This window comes from Peromyscus eremicus, chromosome 8a, assembly GCF_949786415.1.
Source record: "Peromyscus eremicus chromosome 8a, PerEre_H2_v1, whole genome shotgun sequence".
Lineage (NCBI taxonomy): Eukaryota > Metazoa > Chordata > Mammalia > Rodentia > Cricetidae > Peromyscus > Peromyscus eremicus.
This window is the reverse complement of record NC_081423.1, coordinates 77,477,383-77,485,712: the sequence shown is the minus strand read 5'-3', so window position 1 is coordinate 77,485,712 and position 8,330 is coordinate 77,477,383.

Genomic DNA, 8,330 nt, shown 5'->3' with positions numbered 1-8,330 from the left:
GAGTGGGAGTGTTTGCTGTGCAGGCACGAGGAACTGTGTTTGGATCCCCAGACCCCACGGAAAAAGCCAGGGACAGCAGAATGTGCTTAGAATGCTAGCACTAGAGATCAGGGACAGGATCCTGAGACTCACTGGCTGACCTGTCTAGCCAAACTGGTGAGCTCCAGGTTCAGGGAGAGATCCTGGCTCCAAAAAAAAAAAAAAAAAAAAAAAAAATACAGTGGAGAAAAACATGGATAGTCAACCTCTGACCTCCACATGTTCTGGAGTATACATGTACACGCTCATACATGAATGCAGGAGCACTCACGCACACACACACACACATATACACAGAAGAAGAGCATCAAGCTTGGAAATGCGCGAATGTGCAGCACCAATGTGTGATGTGCTACCAACCCTGTAATGAGTCTTTTTCTGTCCCACCAGCTCCCAAATAATGACACGGAGACTTCTTACTAATTATGAAAGCTTAACCTGTAGATTAGGCTTGTTTCTAACTAGTTCTTATAACTTAAATCAACCCATATTAATTATATTAATTATTATATTCATCTACATTCTGCCGTGTGGCTCGTAGCTGTTACCTCTCCTCCTGCACATCCTGCTTGCTCTGTGTCTCCTGGTGTCTCCACCTCTCTTCTTCCCAGAGTCCTCTCTGTTCCCAGAAGTCCCGCCTATATCTCTTGCCTAGCTATCGGCCATTTAGCTCCTTATTACACCAGTCACAGTAATACATCTTCACACAGTGTACAAATATTCCTCAACACTACCCCTCTGGGGTCTGAGGAGACTTTGGACGAGTACCCCAACACTACACAGGAAGTGAGTGGTTTCTCCAGCCTAGCTCAGGGCATCCTGGGTAGATTCCATCTAGCTGATTTATACACAGGTGTTGATCTTGATATGCCTCAACAAAATCCTAAATCACATTTACTTAAGCAACAGAAGATACCTAAACACCCTAAGGAGAGGGTCTGTCCCTACGAGAACTATCCCAATGGGTGACCTCTGTGTGGCTGGCAAGGTGGTTTAACCTTAATCTCCAAAGGGCCTGTGATCCTAAGGAAAGGAGGGGCCTTCTCCTGCACTGTTGGGGTTTTTGTGCTGGTGTCTTCCACCCTCCATTGTGTGTGGATTTTGCCTTCATCTCTGAATAGCTGTGTTTATCTCCAGGTACACACACAGAAAGGCAGGGTCCCACCTTCCTTTTGTACCTTTTCCTTTTTTTTTTTTTTTTTTTTCGAGACAGGGTTTCTCTGTGTAGTTTTGGAGCCTGTCCTGGAACTCACTCTGTAGACCAGGCTGGCCTCCAACTCACAGAGATCCGCCTGCCTCTGCCTTCCAAGTGCTGGGATTAAAGGCGTGCGCCACCATCGCCCGGTTCAGCTTTTCCTATTAAAGGTGGAGTTCTTTTATCAAATCTCTGCTGGGGTGCCCGGTGGGTCAGTTGATCTGTCTCATGTGGAGGGTCTGTTCCACTTTCTTAACACGAAGGGCCCGGTAGTGTTTGATGTAATGGCATCACTGATGCTATGAATACATAGTTAACTGCCTCTCAGTCCTACCAGGCCAGTTCCCCCAGATCTTGGCTGAAAACCCCGACGTGTACTGCTTATCTTACACTATCCCTTCAAGTCACAGAATCATGCTAAGTTAGTTATGAAGCAGTTAAATTCTGTAAGAGAAGAAACACCCAATTCTCCATCAGGATGATGCAAGAAGCCTGATGTGGCCACCCATACAGGATACCTTCTCCATCACTCCCACGCCCAAGCTGAGGGCTGAACCCGGAACCTTGTGGTCGTGTTAGCAAACAGTCCAACACTGAACTAAAGCCCCGCCCCTGTAGTGTGCTCTTTGACATAGGGTTATTTTGAGCTGGAGATAAGTGAGAGGAGACAAGTGCAGACGTACCCAGGAGGTGACGAGAGTCTAGTCCTAGTCTCCATAAAGCAGAATCAAATGAACCACAGGAACATTTTCTGTTTCTTAGACAAAAAATTCCTGTTCATACCATGGTATTGTCAACTAAGTGTGAAATAGCATTTTCTCTATGAAAAAAAATCAAAGTTCATTAAAAAGATATTGCAGGGGTGTTGGTATTTGTGATGGTCAGTATTTATTATGTTGTCACAAACTAGAGTCACCTGGGAAGAGGAAACTTCAACTGTAGTTTCTTCTTCTATCCATTGGCCTGTAGACGTGCTTATGAGACATGTTCGTGATTGTTTTTTGTTTTGTTTTTTTTGTTTTGTTTTGTTTTTGGTTTTTGGAGACAGGGTTTCTCTGTGTAGCTTTGCACCTTTCCTGGAACTCACTTGGTAGCCCAGGCTGGCCTCAAACTCACAGAGATCTGCCTGGCTCTGCCTCCCAAGTGCTGGGATTAAAGGCGTGCGCCACCACCGCCCAGCATGATTGTTAATCGATATAACAACCCCTGAGCAGGCCATCCTGGGTTATATAAGAAAGGAAGCCAGTAGTCAGCCTTCCTGACTGAAGCGTTCTGCTTCGATTCCTGCCTCCACTTCCCTGTTTTGAGCCCTGCCCTGGCTTCTTTAAACAATGAACTATTACCTGGAAGTGTAACAGGAAAGAAATTCCTTCCCTTCCCAAGTTGATTTTGTCAGTCTTTTATCATAGGATTCAGAAAGCAAGAAAGAAAGTATACAGGTATATAACCCCAGTACTCTGGAGGCTGAGGCAGGAGGATCAAGAGTTTGAGGCCAGCCTTGACTACATAGTGACTCTGTCTCAAAAAACAAAAACAAAAACAAAAAACAAAACAAAATATTTTGAGTAGGATCTATGTACATACCTGTAATCCTAGAGCTTGGGAGAGTGAGTCAGGAGGATTCCAAGTTTGAGACCAGCCTATGTTACATAGGAAGCCCCTGTCTCAAAGATTTTTTTAAATTATATTAATGTTGCTTGAGCATAGTCCCAAAATGCTGAGGTGTGGTATGGCCACAGCATCCCATGCTCTTGGCTGGAACTTCCTGATAGGCTGCTGGAGGCTTCCCCACTCGCTTCCTGTCTTGTCTTGCACAGTTAGATTTGAAGACAGTTTCTTTGCTTCAAGCTCACAAGGCAGCTTTTTCTTCTACGGCTTCCTGACCTCTCCCAGCCTTCAGGGATCTGAAAAGAGGGCTTTGATGTGGATTAGGCTTGAAAACTGAGGGATCGTTCTGGCGGGTCTAGCCTCCCACCCAGACCACTACAGCTTCCACCCATCAGCAAGAATCCTGCCCCACTTTCTCATCATTCCCACGTTTACTGGAGAAGCATCCTAAATTTCCTTCAAAAACTCTTCCTCTGCACTCATAACTAGATCGTTTGCATAAGAGGCCTGGCTTTCGGTCTATCTGAGCTGTCAGTACGCTTTCCCCGCTAAGCCTAATCATCCCTCGCTTGCGATTCGAAGTGACAGACGTGTGGCTTTTCCTTTCCCTTGAGCTTTTGGAGGCCACCGTAGGGTTATTAATCGACCTCATTTCAACTTTGTTGTGTCTGGCGTGGGGGAGGCCTGCGGAGATGGAGAGGGAAGGGGGAGGCAGCCGGTAGGTGGAGCCGTCAGAACACACACAGCGATTATCCATTAACTCCTCCGCGTGATGTGGGCAGTCAGTAGCACCCCAAAGCAACCACAGTAGCTTCAAAGGTCACTGATTACAGATCAGCATGACCAGTGTAGCAATAATGGAAAACTCTGGAACCCTGTGAGAGTCACCAAAACCTGAAGAGAGCACCCCGGGGTTAGAAAGATGGCCTCAACAGACACCCATGTGGGGTGTTGTAAACCCTCTAATTTGTGGGAAAACAAAACAAAACAGCACCACAGTGTCTGAGAGGGACAATAAGATGTGTCAGTCTGAGAACTGTTCTCTGTGCCCCCCTGTTTACACATTTGTTTGTTTAGAGACAGTCTCGTTAACCTAAGCTGGCCTCAAATCGCTATGTAGCCAAGGATGATCCTGGACCCCTGGCCCTCCTGCCTCTACCCTGAGTGCTGGTATTACAGGCATGTGCCACCATGCCAAGTTTTGCAGTGCTGAGGATCAAACCCAGGGCTTTGCACATTGCTCTACCAAGCTAGGTCCATCCCTAGCCCAGGACAAACATTTATCAAAGGTGCTCCTAATTCCCTCCACCTGGAAAAGCAGAAGTTAACCATCAGGGATAACTCCAGGCCCTTTCTAGCCCAGGGGACTCTATGTAGAAAGTCTTCCTAACTCTCCTCTGACATCTCTTTGCCTTGCCGTGATTTTTGACCCCCTTGCGACTCCTACTTTTTCTCTCTTCCATCTCTAAAACTGGACGAGGCTTGGTTCAAGAAGCTTGCTTCCTGGTCAATGGTGGCACCAGAGTGGGCTGTCCCCCAAACTCCTTTAAGAAAGACCTCATCCCGACTGTTGTGAGTGGTGCCGTCTCCCTGAGGGGAACCGCCTCAGCCCAGACCACCTCTCATTTCATCTACATCCAAGGACAGACAAAAAGGGTTTTTTGTGGGGTATTGGAGGAGTGGATATTTAATGTTAAAATAGCTATTTTGGGGGACGGGGCATGTAGCCACAACACCATCAATGCCTTAGATTCCTATAGAAGCAGACAGAAGCCCAACACAATACAAATGTGAATTTGGTCCATCTGAGGCCACCAACTAACTTGTAGCTAAGGGATTGTTTTTCCACTTAAATCAATCAAATATATTCTTTGTCTCATTTCTACAATTCCCTTCTAGAACCTTCCTCAGCCCAACCGCTCCAGGGAGCCGGAACACTTTCTATCTGGTGTTGTCTGATTCATGAGCACTGAATGCTCAAACTCATTGAATTTCAGATATGTCTAAGTTTACCATTTAGCAAAGTCTGCCCAGAGACATCTCCTCACCCACCCCTGCCACACTGTAGAGTCCCGCCCCTCTTTCTCCTAGTCAGGTGTTATCTCTGATAAATCACCCATGCCAAAAAGCTACCCTTGCACCTGCTTGCAAAGAAGTCAACCCCAGAGATATAACCAGGCCCTTCACCCAGCTCCTCTTCTTCTCCGAGATGCTCCTGCCTACTCAAGGGTAGAGACAGAAGAGAGAAAATACAAAGGCACCACAGTGGTATTCCCTGTCTGTATGTACCTGGTGACTTGGAACACGTTTGACACTTACAAACAGGAAATATTCTGTCTCGGCACCTTCTGGTAAGACTAAGTTCATTGTACTGTCTACAGCCATCCCTGCCTTGCACAGCCTGGTAGTGTCTCAGAGAGAAAGGTCAGGTTGATAAAAGGTGGGGAGACTGGCTTTGAGCAGGCCACGGGAGGGAGTAGAGAGAGCTGGCTTGCTTAAGGTCCTGTAAAGATCACGATGCAACCACCAAAATTGGTGCAAGAGGTCTCAGGTTCCATCCCCAGTGTGGGAGAGAGAGGAGCGAGAGAAGAGAGGAGAGAGGGAGGACGCGAAGGAAGGATGGCGAAGCCCTGTCCTGTAGAGCTGGGGGAGCATGTCTCAAACCTGAAAGGACCAGAACTGAGGAGAAAAAAAATGAGACTATTTCTCTGCAGACACTGGTGGTGGCCACAAGCTCATGGCAGCACTCTTTACAAGTGTGCATTCAAACAAAAGAGTCACTTAACAGGACATGCGCTGAGCAATGTCTTAGACACTTAGACACTATTGCTATGAAGAGACACCATGACCAAGGCGACTCATAAAAGAAAGCATTTAACTGGGGACTTGCTTGTAGTTTTAGAGGGTTAGTCCATGATCATCGTGGAGCATGCAGGCATGATGTTGGAGCCATAGCTAAGCTAGTTACATCCTGATCTGCAGGCAGCAGGCAGCAGGCAGACTAGGCCTGGCATGGGCTTTTGAAACCTCAAAGACAAACCCTATCGACACACCTCTTTCAACAAGGCCACACCTCCTAATCCTTCCAAAACAGTCCCACCAACTGGTGACCAAGCATTCAAACACATGAGCCTATGAGAGCCATTCTTTTTTTTTTTTTTTTTTTTTTTTGGTTTTGGTTTTTTCGAGACAGGGTTTCTCTGTGTAGCTTTGCGCCTTTCCTGGAACTCAATTGGTAGTCCAGGCTGGCCTCAAACTCACAGAGATCCACCTGGGAGAGCCATTCTTATTCAAACCACCACAGTGGGGAGCGGGTAGATACTGGGAATAAAGTACACAGATAAAAGAGACTAATTGCAAATCAGAGAGTGATCTGGGCACACAGACACTCAGAATGCTCACCTGCATCAAGGAAATGAGGATGGAGAGGAAGTGATGGGAGAGGAGGGAAGAAAGGCCCCTGTCCCCAGACACCTTGCTCAGGAAGTGAGGAGGATGGTGTGAGCAATCCAGGGATGCCCAGCCCTAGAGGAAGGGAGACTCATCCCAGGGACTTCTCAAGTTGTTCCACATTTTTAGGGAAATGTTAAGCATGTCAGGAGGTGGAAAGCAGCATGCGTCATCTTCATTTTGCAAAACGAGGCGAGGATGTTAAGGCCACCAAGCTTGTCAGACAAAGCTCATGACACCTTTGATTTCAAAACTCAAATCCAAAGACCCAAATCGAGCCCTGACTTTGTATCCAGCGGGGCATGAATCATCCGACAGATGGTGGGGGTGCGTTTAGAGAGGCGCAGAGGGAGCAGGAGCGGCCCCTCAGATGGCCCTGTGGCGCCGAGCTGTTCTCCACCCAGAGCAGGCTAAGCATGGGGGACTTTGTGGGTTCTGCTCTGTCTGGCTTCAGGGAGCAGCTGTGACCTAGCAAACTCAAGTAATTGAGAGAGAGAGAGATGAGAATCCAGATGTTAGGATCTAGCTCAGCCTGGGTCACATGTCGACTCTGAAGCAGAAGGGAGGGGGCAGCCGCTGACAGCGCCCCCAGGACTGTTAGGAGTGGGTGAGCTTGCTCCGAGGAGAGATGGGTGCCAAGAACTAGCTCAGGAAGCCTGCGGTTACCCCAGCCTCTGAAGTCCCTGCGGTAGGATTCGGGGAAGGAAGAATTCTTTCTTACTTTACAACTAAACAGACATTGTTTGGGTATCCCACTGCCCATTGCCTTCCATGCGCAATCTGTCACTTGAAATCGAATGCGTCCTGACTGCTCTGGGAGTCAGAGTGCTGTCTTTAATTTTAATAACCACCCCATGTGCTTTCATAGGACTTTGAAGTGTTTTAAAAGGTGGTGCTTTTGTTCTGTTTGTGTGTGTGTGTGTGTGTGTGTGTGCGCGCGCGCGCGCGCGCGCGCGTGCGTGTGTGTGTTTTGGTCAAAATTCTACCACTCCATTCTAACTTACAATGAAGATGGGAAGCTAAGCTCTTGGTGACTAGTCAATATTTTCTCTTTTCCACATATGAAGCCTTAAAAATAAATAAATAATAAATAAATGGCCGGGCATGGTCGTGCACACCTTAGATCGGCAGACTAAAGCAGGGGAATCGAGAGTTGGAAATCAGCCTGGGCTACATAGAAAGTTCCTATCTCAAATAAAATAACACTATAACAATCAAAACAAATAACATATCATAACGAACACAAAGAAGAAACTACATAATACTCCCGAATTACTTCTTAGTAAGTGTGACTTGTTTAAAGAGTCATTCGTGTGTTTTCTTACCTTTAAAAAGGTAAGAAAACTACTAATGCTTTTACTTGGATTTGTGGGTAGTCCTAGGGTGGCAGGTGGAGTATGACAATGTGACAATAAAAATATTGGTCACCTGAGGAACTGAGGTTCTTCGCCACTCCAGTAAGCACAGCCTGCTCTGGTTCCCACAGGGGGATGTCCAGTTTTATCTGATGAGCTTTCCACTGTGGTTTTATTATAGCTCCAAGCTCTCATCTGAGCAAGCCTGTTCTGTCACGGATGGTTGAAATACTTTATGGAATGTTATACTTCACAAGAGTTAACAACAAAAAGCATTATGTCAAAACCTAAGACATAACTATAATTAAAATCACATCGTATTTCCTGTTGGTTGCTGAAGCCAATCACGGAAGTCTTATCTTCAATAAATACTGCATTTGGAATTTCCTGTCATAGAAAATTATTTTTAAATGATAGCTTAGAAAAGAAATATGAAAAGCTCTCATGCTATACATTATTAATATGATTTATGTCATGTCCCTTGGTAGAATGTTGAAAATATGCCAATAAATTAGTTCAAGAGAAATTAAATATTAATTTAGTTGATGAAAAATTAAATATTAATGGAGTGCTCAAACACCAATTATATTGCAGTATGAGCTTGTAAATATTTTCATAAGTAATTCCTGCTCCATATTTATGTAGCGATATAGGCCAAGAAAAGAATCATTCATTTATACAGA